Source organism: Aulonocara sp. 'chitande type north' Nkhata Bay, linkage group LG22 (genome assembly GCF_057382095.1).
Source record: "Aulonocara sp. 'chitande type north' Nkhata Bay isolate Kocher_YH1m ecotype deep benthic linkage group LG22, A_spYH_male_GT1.1, whole genome shotgun sequence".
Lineage (NCBI taxonomy): Eukaryota > Metazoa > Chordata > Actinopteri > Cichliformes > Cichlidae > Aulonocara > Aulonocara sp. 'chitande type north' Nkhata Bay.
Window position 1 is genome coordinate 10,352,316 of NC_141364.1, and position 16,487 is coordinate 10,368,802.

Here is a 16,487-nt window from a genome sequence, read left to right on the forward strand (position 1 = left end):
GAGTTTTTTAGTTAACCGTTTCAGTTAATGCAGCTCCAATATGAATTACTTGTGACAGCCACTAAAAAAACCAAAACATTAACACAAACTTACAGCAAGCACATGATAATCCATTGTAGTGTGTAAAAACTGAGCCGGCCTTGTATCAGCACAACCACTGCTACCAATTTCACACTTAAATTGCTGAGTACTACGCCATCTAGTGGTAAGTACTTGGTAAATTATGGTACAGGCACAGCCTGAGAGAATGCCTGAGTTTGTGAGCCTGAGCTCAGGCCTAATGCATTGACTTAACCTATTTACAAACAACTTTCCTCACACATTTGCTGATGCACCGTGGCAGAAGTGTAGCAAAGTCACACATGAAAAGAAGGTAACTGAAACTTATTTGCAAATTTACAAATCTGATCACACAAACAGCCAGTTGACTTAGTTTAACAGACAGCTGTCAGGTTTGTTTCATCTGTTTTTTATCAGTTGTTGATGAATTTGTTGCTGCTCCATATCAGTGCAATTTATGAAATATAAGGTTTGCAGATTTTGACAATTAGATGGACTATTCTGCATTCAATGTTGTACACAATGAAAAAAAAAAGCAATTCAAATGAGATGAAGCATAAACTATTTTATTATTTAAGACATAGAAAACAAAGCTGTTCAAACTGTTGACAGATGTCTTTTTTCACTTGACTAAACATGCTAAACATTTCCAAATGCAAACAAAGAATAAAAAAAAATCATTCCAGTGCTGAGACAAAAAAAAAGAGATGAGATGAAATAAAAGTCGAGTTAAACAAAATTCAGTGTGGATATAACAGGTTGAGATTAAATTAGTCAAACAGATTTCAACTCATATATCTGTGAGAATAAACTTTAACTTAAACATCAAATCTAAAATCAAACTGAAAATTACACAACTAAATTACAAAAGACGATGTTTTTGTTGTGGTTTCAGATGCAAAGTTTGAAATTAATGATCTAAGAGTGTTAAACTGTGTTTGACGGCAGTTTTTAGATTTAATTTCCTTACAAAAACAAACAAATCTTTGTGATAAACAGGTAAATGATATCCCAATTAACAAAATTAGATTATTAAAAGTGTATTTATCTGGAAAACACTCTGAAAGCCTAGATCAGCGGTCCCCAATCCCTGGGCCTCAGACCGGTACCGGTCCGTGAGTTGTTTGGTACTGGGCCGCGAGAGTTGAGGCTCGGGTGTGAAATGTATGGTTTTCAGTGTTTTTAGCATTAGTTTGTTATCGTTTTTATCGTTAACTGTGTTTTCCTTGGTTTTTTCACGTGTGTTATGAATAAATCATCTTTTTTTCGGTACCAGTACTAGTTTTATTTTGTTGTATTTATCCGCGACACCTTAAAGGCCGGTCTGTGAAAATATTGTCGGGCATAAATCGGTCCGTGGCGCTAAAAAGGTTGGGGACCGCTAGCCTAGATAGATGCAACATTGAGAATGTGACTTTTGTTTTTCACTTTGTATTTTTTGCGAATTCACTTACAGTCACTCATAACATCTTCATGTTAATAATTTATAGAATTTCCTTTTTCCTTCTCACTCAAAAGACAAAATCAGACTGTCACAGCTGGATTCACGAGTTATTAGGTGAAAACAAGTATCATCATTTTCAGCAGATTTGCAGTTTCTTTGGCTCATTAAAACATTTCCTCCAGACTTTTAATGGCTTCTTCCTTAGATATATATTTCCATAGATCTGGAATAGCTCCACTGCCTTGGAACTTTTTCCCATAGTGATTTTCCAGTTGCGTTTTAAATTGACAAACAAACCATTTCCAATATGCCAGGTTAGACCCATCAGGGGTGATTCTCCAGGTATCATACGGTGGACCAGCAGTTCTGTACTGTTTGTAGGGAATGTATTTCTCTGAGCTAGGGTGAAAACCTCCTTCACTTGTAACAATTGTTGTGCAGAAACTGATGCTGAGGACTTTAGTTTGTACATAGTGAGATCTTATTACCCCATCAGGTCGATGAAAAGGAGTGCTGTGGTCATCAGGACTGTGATCTTTCATGGTGTTGGTACAAACAGCTGCACAGAATGGACATGTTACCCAGCAGCAGTTACAAAGCTGATCTATGAGGATTTCTTCAGGCTTCTGCCTGGATTCCTTCAGCTTATACAGTGACAGGCTGCTCATCTTCTCAGTGATGGATTTAAAACCTTTTTCTATCTCTTCCTTGAGAAAGTGGAAATCTTTTATGTCACTGAAGTTTTCAGAACAAATGTCAAATGTCAGCTCATCCTTTAGGACATTAGAAAATTCTTTCAGCCACATTTTTGTGTCTCCCTTTTGAGTATGGACACTTTGTGTTGCAGTAAATAAAGCGCAACCCACAGTTGTTTCGATGTCATCAACATTTTTCTTGAGTATATTCACAGCTTCATCTTTGTGATCTCTGAAGATGTACTTCTCAACTTCTGCTTTAATGAAAGCTTCTGTTTGTCTCCTTGGATTTGTGATGTACAGGATGAAATCATCAAAGTCTTCTTTCTCAGCGAGTGACTTCATGACACATGTTTCTCCAAGTTCAGTCTGTTCCCATTGAATGCTGGGAAATTACATCTCATCCTTCCAGCGAGATCAATGGCAGTCTTTTTGTAGACAGCCTCAATACTGGAGGCTTTCAACTTTTCACAGATCAGTTATCCAAGAACAACAGAAGATGAGTTTTCTTTACAAAAGCTTCTAAAAACTGTGTAATACTGTGTTTTCTTGCTTTCTAAATAAGTGATTGGATCATTGTTCAGCTTAAATTTCTTGTGTGACTCTAGAAGCCAACTCTCTGCCCTGTAGAACACATACAGCAAGAGATCAACTCTAAACTCCTTCCTCAAGGTGTATTTCCTCCATGACATAAACTTCTGAGCATTTTCTGTGACATCCTTGGCCATTTCACGCAAATATGTTGGTGTGTAGCCTGTTGCAGTTACAGGTTTGCTTTTGATTGCATCAAGTGAGTCTTTTTCAGCTTGGACAATGAGCAATCTGATCTGTTGTTGTTCTTCATGGGAGAAAGGGCGTCTTGAAATATGTTTTTGTATAAAACGAATCACCCGATTACTACTTGTCATCATATAAACTGAATAATCACCAACCTCTGATATATTCTTGTATCTGCCACTTCTTTTACATTCATTTATGAGAGTCCATTCAAAACCAAGTTCTTGAAGGATCGTTAACTGATCTTCTTCCAAGTTGATGTCTTCAACAGGTTTTATATCTGCTGTTAATTCAGTAACCCAGCTGCTCCAAACAGAGTTGAACTGTCGTTGTAGCTCTTCTTCATCTTTGGCCTTATCCTTCAGCTGCTGAGCGAGCTCTTTGCTCTTCTGTAGCAGCTTGTTCTCAAACTTTGATTTCTGATCCTTCATTTTACAACCTTTCTTCTGTTTGATAAGCATAATATACATTATTAATATAATAATAATAATAATAAGAAGAAGAAGAAGAAGAAGAAGAGGAAGAAGAAGAAGAATACCATCATAATCCAGTTTGTTCTTCGGCTGGATGACTCCATCCAGTTTACTGTTCAATTGTTCATGAAACTCTTTCATTTTGATTTCAAATTGTCTTCTCCACTGAGCCAACATCTCTTCCAGTTTTCTGTACACTGCAATTTCATGTGTGTTTTTAAAACTGAAAACAAAACTTTCATTCAGCAGTGCAGTCCAGAGGTCCTGAATGTTTGTTTTGAACTGTGAGAGAGTCATCCCAGCAGACTTTGAAGCTTTAGAGAGGATGGTGTTCTTCACTTCCTGGATGCTCTCACTGTAACCTGGATTTGGAGGAGCCATGGGTGGACTGCCCCCCCACAGCCGGGCACAGTATTTCACATCTTTCTGAACATCAAATTCAATGACATCACTGAAGCACTCTGCATCACAAACTTCCTCTTTGGCTGCTAGTTTGGCCATCTGGTCCAGTTTTTCCTGCAGGCGTCTCTTTCTATCCATGTTTTTCTCTGCTGCTGCAACATCTGTGACATTCCGGTGAACAAACACACAACTGGGAGAAAGTTTAACTTCCTTCATCCTCATGAAAGCCTGAACAACAATCTGCAGAATGTCCTGCATCTCAGACAGATTCTCTCCAAAGATGTTGATCAGTGTCAGGTTTCCAAGACCAACAACAAATGTTGCCAGTTCATTGTCATGATGAAGAGTGTTGTTACCTTCTAACTCAAGAGCACGCAGTCCTTCAGTGTCCACCACTAGAACATAGTCAAACTTCAAGTCTTTCTTCATCTCCTCTGATACTTTGAGCAGCTGCATGAAGGCACCTTTGGTGCACCTGCCAGCACTCACTGCAAACTGCAGCCCAAACATGGTGTTCAGCATTGTTGATTTTCCACTGCTTTGTAGGCTCAAAACTGACAACACAAAAACTCTCTGGTCCCCCAGTTTCTTGATGACTTCTTCTAAGAGACTGGAGATCCATGTTAGAGGCACATGACCTGCATCACCATCCATCAGCTCCATCGGGTGTCCTGATATCATCAGCTGTGCAGCCAGCTCAGGGTATTTAGACCAGTCAGTGTTTCTGCTCTCTCTTTGTGTTGTTTTATGGGCTTCATAGATCTGTCCCATTTCTCTGAAGATGTGCTCCAAACCAAAACTTGCAGACTGAAATTTCTTTGATATGTCTTCAAGTTCAGTTTGTTTTCTTAATAACAGATCTGATTTGTCCCATTTGTTCTTCAAAGCCAAGACCTCAGACCTTTTTTCACCATAACTTTTGAGAATTAAAGAAAGATCATCTGTGGAGAGGGCATCTATGAAGATCTGAATCCATTTTAGGAAATACTCTCTGTCTGTTCCTGGCAATGATGAGAGACTTCCAGTGAACAACTGCATCAGTTTACTGCAGGAAGCAGCACATTGTTTCTGACGTATGTCCATCAGTTCTTGTTGCTTTTTACTTTTCTCCTTTTCAGTGTTTCCTCCGAGATGAAACAGTTCTCTGTGTATTTTGCTCCACTGATGCCACAGTTGGCCTTGACAAGGGAGATATTCATCTTTGAGCTTTGAGACATCCATGTTATCCTTTTTAAGCAGATTGATTATTTCCATAGCAGCAGATTTCCCTCTTTGACAGGCTGGGTCAGTTTCATCCACTCTGATTCCAGAGAGCTCAGCCATGGTTTCAAGCTGGAAGGACGGTTTCAAGATGGGACCATCAACAGAAGACAAAACTTCTCTGATGATCCTTTTCAAGTGTTCAGATACATCTGCAAGGTTTCTGTCTTTGAGGCCCATTATATACTTTCCATTTTTTGTCTTAACAGCATCACAGCTGCCATCAACAGTGAGACAAATGAGAGGCTTATGAGACTTAAAAACACAAGATATGAGTGATTGAATTTCTTCATTGCTTTGCAGAGATGCCACAAGAAAAATATTAATGGAGGATTTTTCAATAAGTATGTCACGCTGTTTTTCAGTCAATAGAGCATCACCATGGAGATTACAAAAGGCAATGCAGTCACTGAAGGCATCATTGGGTTTTCCAGCAGGGCAGTACCAGGCAATCTCTGCCACACCATCCATCAGATAGCGAGACTTGGTGCTTCCTGGGCAGTTTCTGTGGAAGAAGGTGTCGTGACGGTTGTTGATCAAAGTGTTCATCAGCTGAGATTTAGACACTGACAAAGAACCCAGACGGAAAAATGACACCAAGGTTGTTTCAGCTTTGTAGACTGGAACACTCTTCATGGTGACAATCTTTGAATCACACCGAGTTACCTTCCAGGTTTTTGTTATTTCTCTGAAAGTCCACAGAGGAAACTGAATCTCCTTTGTGACTGGGTCAGGAACAAGCAAAGGTAAGGCATACTGACACTGAGAGAGCTTTGTAATCATCATCTGTTTCAGGAAGCTGTCTGAGCAGTGAAATACTGCCATCTGAATGTCCATTGGATGCACAGAAGTCTGCTCTTTCTTATGTGTGTCCACACTGCTGCTCACAAAAACATCCCAGTCACTGGACGAGGCTTTGAACGACACCTTGGTCTTATAGCTTGATCTTACAGAAATATATCTGGCCCTGTAGTCCAACATTATCAGCCTATGGAGGAAAGTGTGAGCTAGATCTTTCTCAGATTCTACATGGTGCTGTTTTACCGGTGGACCTATTTGAAGAAAATCTGCTGGTGACAACTTTTGTTGAATTTTGCCTTGAAGATGAAGTTTGTTAAGCAATGTCTCGGTTTCTATTTGACATGACTTGTTCTGACTGTCTTCTTCCATCACTGGCTGTAATAAATAAGCAAATAACACACATCATGCATTCAGAAATGACAGTGTCAAAGAATGAGACTATTCTTAAATATTCTCTAAGCTCTTGTGAAAAATATTTGGGCTTTCCTACCTTCTCTGTGTTTCCACTCGTGTTTTCATCTGAGATACCTGCAAAATAAAAATGAACCAGAAAGTGAGATCTACATGGCCTGATTAAATCAACAGTATGATAAAATTAAAATCATCAATGCAACATCGAAACTGAACTATTGTTTAAGTAGTAACTAGAGATGGTACGATACCACTTTTTTATGTCCGATACCGATATCATAAATTTGGATATCTGCCGATACCGATATGAATCCGATATAGTGTTTTTTAATCAACAAAACTGTTTTTTAAATATCTTGCTGCATTTTGTATAAGTTCATACTCAAGTTTAAAACAACAACTACACTAAAGCTATTCTGTTATACCTGTATGCAAAAAAAAATATTTCATAGTTCAGCAATACTGATCAATCTAATAAACTTAAACCTACACCATCCTCCCTATTCTGGTATTTTAAAGAGTACTTAGCGTAAATATTAAGCAACCTAACTAATAGGGTTCCAACTCCCAGCAACAACAAAAATAAATAAATAAAAAATAGGGAACCACCCCTCACGCTCCACCTCATGATGCTTAATCAACGTAATCAACCTTAATTTGATGCAGTGTGAAAAAAAATGCACAGAAATCAATTATTTTTCAAGAAATATTAAATAGATTCAACATCTTTCTTCAACAAAATTGCAGACTGCACAGATGGTACCTTCCCAAAGTAAAAAGTACTATAGCTTACTAGGGTATATATATTAGACTTAATAGTCACTATATACAGTAATTGACTTCTATTCATTTTACATCAAATTAAAACTTTGGGTGTCAGATAATTATTTATTAAAAGCGAGACATTTTAAATGAGAATAAGAAAGAAAAGTATGTCTTTGTGCCCCCTTTTTCCTGTTAATGCCCTATCGCCCCCCCTGGCTAAACTTTGCTAGATCCGCCCCTGCACAGTTACCAGCGTCAGCTACGTAGAAAAAGATCCTGGAGTAGAAAGTAATATTAAATAAATTCTAACAACAGCTTATCAAGCTTAAACGTGCTGCTGTTGTTCAGCCGCTGGTTTACTCTTTCTGGTGCAAATGTCACGGGGTGGAAAGGGACAAGTCATCTACGTTTTTCTACTGTGCATGTTTTGCTGCCTTTTACCTTTTTAATATTTTAATATTGTACACTGGTTTATTTTTATGAGTTTTACTGCATGTTTTAATGGTATTTATTTGATGACTTGTCCTGGAAAGACTCCGCCCCACCTGATAGTAAACTGATCACACCTGCGAGAGATCCCAGAGAGGCCAATAAGAGGGCCTGGCAGACCAAAGGAAGGAGTTCGACCGAGAGGCTAGAATGACGGCCAGGAGTAAGTGGTGCCAGGCGGCGGCGGCGCCTGCAAGCCGAAGGGGCTGGTGGAGCTGGGCGTTAGGAGAGAACGGACAGCACCAGCGCACAGGGCACCAGCGCACAGGGCACCAGTGCAGAGAGTGACAGTACCAGCGGGGAGAGCGGAGACAGCACCAGCGGAAGGCACGGGACGGCTGTGTGGCTTTGCAGTTTTTAAGAAGTGGCGGGCGGAGTTGAGAGCTCTGCCCACCCGGGGTAAGTCTTTGACTTATCCCCTTTTATTGAATAAAAACTGCCGGAAGAATAGTGACTGCCGCTCCTCCCTTTCTCTAGCATATCAAGACGCGAATGCGGAAAGGAAGGAGAGGACTCCGCTGGGTTTCCCTTTTACTTCGCTGGATTTCTTAACTCCCTGGGACTTTTATGCTGTGGTGGATTCCACTGGACTTTTAATGTTGTGTTTTATTGATTTTTATTGTGTTATCCCTTGGCCAAGGTTGTTTTAATTTATCTTACATTTTTAACTATTTAAATATAATAAATTATATTTTTAATCTTACAGTTTAAATTGTGTGTTTCCCTTGGCGGCTCCACTGCTCTGCCCGTTTTTAGGAAGGTCTCCTTCCTTTTAGAAACACAAAACATCTTGGAAATAAAATCAGCCTTTCCGCTCCGTTACACAAAGTGGACCAAAAACAAACTAGAGAGACGGACTCGCGACAGAAAAGCCGATCAGCTGATCGTTAAGCAGTTTCATGATTGAAGTAGCAGCAGGAGAGGCAGTCGCTCCATATATCGCTTGTTAAGCTTAACACAGGAATGCTTTACATTCAGAGATGGACTTACACACTTGCTTTACTTCTCTCGGGATAACTTTGTCGGAGATGAAATGCTGGGTTGCTAGCGAAGCTCCAAATGCTATCCAGACCACCGACAGGTCCCGCATTCCACAGCCGCTCTATCACGTGATGCATACTGCTCCGACATGCTAACGTTCTGAGGTGAGTTACGGCGTGTTGCAAGTTTTGTGAGGTGCTTTCGTGATATTTAATGGATCGGATTACATTTTTATTTTTCTCCGATATCCGATCCAGTAATTTAGGTCAGTATCGGACCGATACCGATACGTAATATCGGATCGGTCCATCTCTAGTAGTAACTGCTGCTGTTCCATAGGTTCCATTTTTGCCTCATAACTTTTGCACTGTCCACTTCCTGCTGTGACAAAACAAATTTCCCACGTGTGGGACTAATAAAGGTTATCTTATCTTAAATGCCCACATCTTTCTGAAATTATATTTAGCGCTTATTGTCATGGTCCTGAGTCTGAGGACTCAGTGTTTTGTGTTTCCTTATGCTTTTGTTCATTCAGAGTGTGTATTCTGTTGTTATTTTGCCATTTGTTAGGTTTCTGTTCTTTGCCTGCCTGCTCCCACTTCTCTGTGTTCCCTCTGTCTGTCCATGGTGTTATTGTGTCTGCTCATGAGTCTGCCTGTCAAGTTCAGTGTCCTGTCTGGTTCTCTGTCTGTTAATTTCCTGTTTTATTCTGAAGGTTCATGTCTGATGTGAGTGTGTTCAGTTTACATTTCCCCTGTCCCGTCAGCTCTGATTTCTCCCAGCTGTGTTGCCCTCCTGTCTCTTATCCCCTGATTACTGGTGTGTGTATTTAAGCCCTGTGTGTTCTCCTGCCTGTTGCCGGTTCGTCTGTATTACTCCATGTAAGTCCGCGCTTTTCTGCATTCATCTGTGTCTCGCTGCGTTTTTGTATCCTCCGTCAGTCTGCGTCTCTCTGCCTTTCACCCCGTTTCCTGTGGATTTCTAGTTGCTCTTTAGTTTTCCCAGTTTAGGTTTCCGTTAGTTTGTCTTATTATTCGTTTTCTGTTCCTGCCACTGACACCTTGTAAATAAACTCCACTAATCTTTTCATACACTGCTTGCTCTTGGGTCCTTTTTCCAACTCCACACGGCTCGCCTCGGCAGCCGTGACACTTATTACTTCTGCTGCCGTGTGATTCTGCAGGCATGTATAAAAGTCAAAGATTTAATGTAACAGCCTGCTCTGTGGAAGAAACTGGGCATAGGCTATTTAGGTTTCTGCAAAACATCTGGTCACTTTCCACAATGCCTGAACTTTCACTGTGAAATTCAGATGTTAATCTATGACCATTATCGTTTGTTGTTAATATCACTATTTTTTTAGAAATATGCCAATATGTTTTGTGATATAATACAGGAGGGGCTTAAGAGGTGAAAACAGATGTGAACGTTAATTTTTTTTTTTTTTTGATGCTGGAGAGCTGTATGTGCGCACAACTAACTAGATAATGGTCAAGCCAACCTGTCCAAGTTCAAACTAAGTTTCAGGATTTACTGGGATTTTCCATCCAACACAGCCATCTCTAGGGTTTACACAGAATGGTTACCGGGCAGAAAATGTTGAGTGAATAGCAGTTCTATCTGAGAAAATGCTTTGTTAATGCTAGAAGATAAATGAGAATGACTAGGCTGCATCGAGCAGAAGGCAACAGTAAATAAAATAACCACTTGTTCCAATAAAAGTATGCAAAAAGAGCATCTGTGCGTGCACAATATAGGCTTACTACAACTGGCCAATAGAAGAAAATTATTGATTGGTCTGAGTCTCAATTTGTGCTGTGACATTTTTGGAGGAGGAGGATGATGATCCAGCCATACACACATCACACAAACATCACATTGGGGAGACAGGTCAGAACAGGTAGCGTAAAGACAAACAATTAAATGTACAACACAATAGGGTCAAGGAGGAGAAAAAAAGAGAACTCTACTCAGACTGAGCTTCTGATAGGAGATCAGTATGAGACCAGAAAACAAACACTCAAAAGCACATGAATCTTCACACCGTAACACCATGAAAACACATGACAAGCAACAGGGGTGGGGGAGAAGGGTTAGAGTAAGCCAATGCAGCTTGGGGTCGCAGCATCTCTGCTCGGGTCCAGCTGACCCACAGTCTGCATCGGATGGGGGGCAAACTTCAGAGGCATTTGAAATGGGGGAGGGGAGTGAGTCTGCGTCTGTGTCAGTGTACATGAGTGTATGTGTGTGTGTGTGTGTGTGTGTGTGTGTGTATCCTGTGTTCAGCTTTAAGAGAGAGTGTCCTTTCACCTGATTAAGCAAAAGTCAGGGACAGGGACAAGAATTTGTTGTTCCAGAGCCGCATGAGTGAGGGAGATGATTGTTTGGGTTAATGCGAACAACTGCACCAAGAGTGTTAACAACCTAAAAGCATGGATTCATTATACCCAGAACTACCAGTTCAGGCTAGTAGGGCTGCTCGATTATGGCAAAAATGATAATCACGATTATTTTCACTGAAATTGAGATCACGATTATTTGACGATATTTATTTAACCCTTTAAGACCTACCATAGAACCAAGTCCACCAGAGCTTATATTATTTTTTTTTTTACATGTTGTAGTGCCATTTGTGGGAGCATTTCAAGTTGCTATACATCAATACAACTGTTATAGCCCATATTTTAATAATATGTATGCATTAAGTCCATAGTAATTACATAAATTGCAAAAAAGTGCAATAAACTACAAAAAAAATTGAAAATCGCTTTTGTTTTGTTTACATATATTTCTACTTGGAGAAATTTAAGAGGTTTATCCCTCAAAACTTTAAATACAATAAAGTTGCAAAAAATAGTTTCCCACCACAGGAAATTTATTTTGAGTGTCTTCATAGTTTTATTTTGGAGATACAGCAATTTTTATATACTGCAGGAAAAACAAAAAACAATCCTATGATGCAAATTTGCAAAGAAAACAGCAGGTGCATCATTTCACTGTGGGAAGTGTTACGAACAGCTGATAGGAACGGCAAAGCGTGTTTCTGGAATATTATGTTTTTGTTCCTGCAAGCGCTTTTTATGCAATTTTTGCAAAGCTATATGTGGAACGAAACCGTGACCGAGGACAAGCTGATGGCATCAGATGTAAGTACAACTCCTCCGGTTTCATATGCAAAACAAATTATTGCGCTAGCTTACACGGTTCAGATTCTACAGGGATTTAAAAATAGTTACGCAAAACGGAGCGTGCTGCTCTGACCGGCTTTAAAGGGTTAACAATGACTTTAAAAAAATAATATAAAATAGTGTGCAACACCACTGAAGTTTTTTTTTTTAAACTCTCTTTTCAACCAATGGCAGTCACTCTCCAAATAACTTCTGCTGAGCTTTCCGAGCTTCCCTCGGGTCCTCTTAATCAGCGGTCTCCACCCTTTTTTGCGCCACGGACTTATGCCCGACAATATTTTCACAGACGGCCTTTAAGGTGTCGCGGATAAATGAGGGAGGGGCTAATAATCGGCTCAGTCATTTTTAATGATCGTTGAAAGCCCAGATCGTAATCGTGATTAAAATTCGATTAATTGAGCAGCCCTACAGGCTAGTAATAGTAATAATGGTGTGGGGGACGGTTTCCTTACAAACTTTGGGCCAACTGAACATAGTTTAAATGACACAGACTACCTGAGTGTTTGTTACTGACCATAGCCATCCCATTATAACCACACAGTTTTCTGATGGCTGCTTCCAGCAGCATAACTATGCTATGTCACAAATATCATCTCAAACTGATTTCTTGAATATGAAAAAGAGTTCACTGTGCTCAAATGACCTCCACAATTGCCAGATCTCAACCCAGTAGAGCCTCTTTGGGACATGATGGTGATTGTCTCATTAGCAATGACAGCAACTATGTGATGCTTTCATGTCAATATGGACTCAAATCTCCAAATAGTAAATGGCCTGTATTTAGTGCTTTACTAGTCCCTAAGGACCCCAAAGCGCTTTACACATCCAGTCATCCACCCATTCACACACTGGTGATGGCAAGCTACATTGTAGCCACGGCGCACTGACAGAGGCGAGGCTGCCGGACACTGGCGCCACCGGGCCCTCTGACCACCACCAGTAGGCAACGGTTGAAGTGTCTTGCCCAAGTGTCTTGTTGAAGAATAAACGTCAACAAGTGAAATGCATGCTGTTTGCTACAAACAAACAACAACTGAAAGCTGCAGCAGTAAAGGCCTGGCAGAGCATCAAAAAGGAAGAACGCTAGCATTTAGTCATGTCCATGAATTCAAGACTTCAGGCTGTCATTGTCAGCAAACAGTTTTCAACCAAGTATTAGACATGAAAATTTAATTTTCAGTTATTTAATTTGTCCAATTACTTTTGAGACCTCCAAATGAAGGGATTGTGTTAAAAACACTTTAGTTTCTCCAATTTTTATGTAATCTTTATGTTGAACCCACTAAATTAAAGCAAGAAGTCTGCACATCAACTGAATTGTTTCTTTTAAAATTCATTGTGTTAATGTGGAAACTAGGAAACGGTTGTCTCTGTCCAAATATTTATGGACCTAACTGTATTTTCTTTCACCTTTAGAATCATATTTATTCTTAATGTTTTCATCTGTAAGTTAGAGTTAGGGTTTAGATCAAACCAAAAGCAGATCCCATGTCTCTCCTTTGAATTGTTTTATTGTGTTTCTCCACCTTGTATGCACCTTGTGGGAAAATGGTAAGAATTTTTTTAAAGGCATGCATGCATTAACTTCTCCCACTGTCTCAAACTAAGGAGGAAATAAAAGACCAAGAAAGCATGAGAACTTCCTTAGAGATGACTTTTTGTTAAATTAAGCTACATTAACAGAGATGAATGGAAATCTGGCTTAAATCAGGTGGCACCATAAGTGTAATGAAACAAACCGTAAGAGTGGAGCGAAAAGAGTATCATGTTATCACTGAGACCAAGCAGCTGGGAAATTTGGCTCAAAGGGTGACCACAAAAAGGAATTGTAGCCCGAAATAGAAGTCTCGATGCACCACCAACAAAAATAATTTTCTCTATTCTGCAACACAAAAAGCAAGGGGGGGGGGATACTTACTCAAGACTCTATTCTTAGAAATGTGGCTTCAGAGACATCAGGGACCAAAAATGTTTGTATTCCAGGGGCCAGAGCAGGCGACACTGAAAGAAATTTGAAACTGCTGGCCAAAGGTAAACAAAATTCATATTGAATTAGTATGTGACTTTACTAAAATAAATAAATAAATAAATAAAAATATCATCCTTGATAGTTGACATCAAAATCTCAATGGATTGATTGTTTTGTTCACCTACTCTACATGCCTGTATAATTTCATCTGAAGCCACTCAGATAAATAAAATTAAACAATTATAATATTCATTATATTTAAAGAATTAGATAACAGTTATCCTCAAATTCAGCAAAGTTAATGGAACATGATAACGCCATATTAAAAATTGTTAAAGTAGAATCAGGAAAAAAAATAAATTGAATGTTAAATGTATTAAAAATCATCCTTGATAGTTGATATGGAATTCGCAACAAACATGTCGGCCGACAGTTAAGTGGAGAGAGAGAGGGGGCGGGGAGCATGCAGCAAAGGGACACAGATCAGACTCGAAACCAGGCCAGTGCTTTTTAACAAAACGAAAGTAAATACAACATGAAAAAAATCAATAGATATCGGAAATCTTAGAATAGTTTGAGATGAAACTCGGCACAGATTTAGAGTAGGCGAGTCGAAGGAGGAATCTGAAGGAGAAGAACTACCGGAAAAGAGCGCAAAAAATATGTAAGCGTCGGCTGGCTTCACCGCAGTAAATGGATCACTCGAACGCGATTTTTCACGGCATGAAGCCATAGTGCTACTCGCTGATCGTCACTCCTCTTTAAGCCTGTAACAGCTCTTGTACGGGCCTTTTATGATCGTACAGTGACAAGCACTGTTTTAGAGGCAAACAAGAAAAAATTATATTCAACATACATACCTATCTCTTGTTCCTGGTTTGTGCAGCTCGGTTTAGTTTCGATTTCTAAGGGAAGTTGTCAGCGGAGATAAAAGAAAGTTCCTGTCAACCTATAAAACAATCGGGGGGGGATTACATTAGGAAGACGATGCATGTATACAGTGGCTTGCAAAAGTTAAACTTTTCCGCATTTTGTCACATTACAGCCACAAACAGGAATCAATTTTATTGGAATTCCACGTGAAAGACCAACACAAAGTGGTGCACACGTGAGAAGTGGAACGAAAATCATACATGATTCCAAACATTTTTTTACAAATTAATAAATGAAAAGTGGGGTGTGCGTAATTATTCAGCCTCCTTTGGTTTCACCACACGCACTCTGGTTTTCCTTCATGCACACGTCCTATAATTTATAATCTTTCTGCTATTTGCACATTTTTACTGTAAATTTCTAAGTTAAATCTGTAAATTTTGTAATAACCTATAAATTGTAAATACTGTAAAACCACTGTCATGTAATGGTCAGGCATTGCACAGCCACAAGCATTTCACTTCATGTCATACTGTGTATGGTTGTGTGTGTGTGACAAATAAAATTTGAATTTGAAATCAGAAAGCTGTCTCTGAACTGCAGGACTTGCAGGAGGATCATGACCTCTTCCGGTACGGTTCTTTACCAGCAATCCCTAACTACGGTATGTACTTAGGGATCGCTGGTAAATTGAGTGTTTCACTGGACAGAATATCATGGCTATGCACACGACGCTGATCAACAAACCTCCTGATGCAAGTAAGAAGACGTCCTGTCATCCATTTCATCAGGATCTGAATTACTTCCTCTTTTGACCATGTGATGGGATTGTATGGACAGCTATGGAGACAGTGAACAGGCAGAATATCTGCCTGGTCGTCCTGCCATGATCACACAATGGCATGCTGCAGGAACATGACTATCCTGAGTTGGAGGGCTGAGTGAACAAGATGTACCATGGAGTCCGAGACTATGACCCACAGTATCCCAGGGTGCACCTAGAAATGGAATAGGGTGACACAGTCTTCTTCCACCCACTGCTCATCCACGGCCCTGATATGAACCAGACACCGGGCTTCTCCATGGTCATCTCCTGTTAGTATGCCAGCAGTAATTGCTATTATATTGATGTGAAAGGAAACACACAGGAAAACAGAGAAAGAGGTGAAGGAGATTGTAGCGAGGAAGTATGCTGTTAGTGATGAAGTCACTTTCAAAGACACACGGGCCATTCTGGTTCGTCTGGTGCAGGGAGAGAAGGTTTCAATATCAAGACACTGCTGAAGGGTGATGAATCTGAGCTGAAACTTCACTATATCAATGCAGCGGCTAAATGAGAAGCAACAGGCTTGCAACACTGCAACAAAGTGTTGGGGGGGGTTTTCTGCTGAGTGCTGTGCAAGGGTTGAAAAACACTTATCTAATTTTTTCCAAACACTGTCACTAATTTTCTTTCACCAAAATGCACTGGATTAGTCTGTGTATAATTCTGACATTTAACAGTGTTTTACAGCACAGAGATCCATTTAAAATCCATCTGTAAAGTTGTTTAGCCAAGCGGAGAAAAAAGAAGACACAAATGGGCAAATTTAAGTAATGGATTTTTGCAAGTTGATACATCCTCTATCTGCTGGTGGTACATACCGTGCATCATGGAATTATAAGGGAACCTGGCCATGAAACTGATCTTCAGTCAATGATTCAACTTGTAAAACTGAATCTGAAGTTCTGAAAATCTGCACTTCAATCAGATGTTGCTGGAATGAAAATCCACTGTGTTGGTGTAAAGAAGCAAAACTAGAAAAACTGCATCTTTGTCCAAAGAATTATGGGCCAAACTGTAGTATTTATTTTAAATTTCAGGTAAGCATTTCTTGGGCCTGTGTGGACACAAGTGAG

General features: G+C 39.8%; 2 pseudogenes across 1 annotated transcript; one reads left to right on the top strand and one right to left on the bottom strand.

The window, feature by feature from the left end:
• Positions 1–619: 619 nt before the first annotated feature.
• Positions 620–14,610, bottom strand: LOC147303553 (interferon-induced very large GTPase 1-like; annotated as a pseudogene). Its single transcript, XR_015126941.1, has 3 exons — positions 14,576–14,610; positions 6,403–6,440; positions 620–6,287 (listed from the first exon to the last, which is right to left on the bottom strand). The product of XR_015126941.1 is annotated as an interferon-induced very large GTPase 1-like (transcript).
• Positions 14,611–14,702: 92 nt separating this feature from the next.
• On the top strand, positions 14,703–15,872 carry LOC147303554 (phytanoyl-CoA dioxygenase, peroxisomal pseudogene; annotated as a pseudogene).
• The last annotated feature ends 615 nt before the right edge of the window (positions 15,873–16,487 follow it).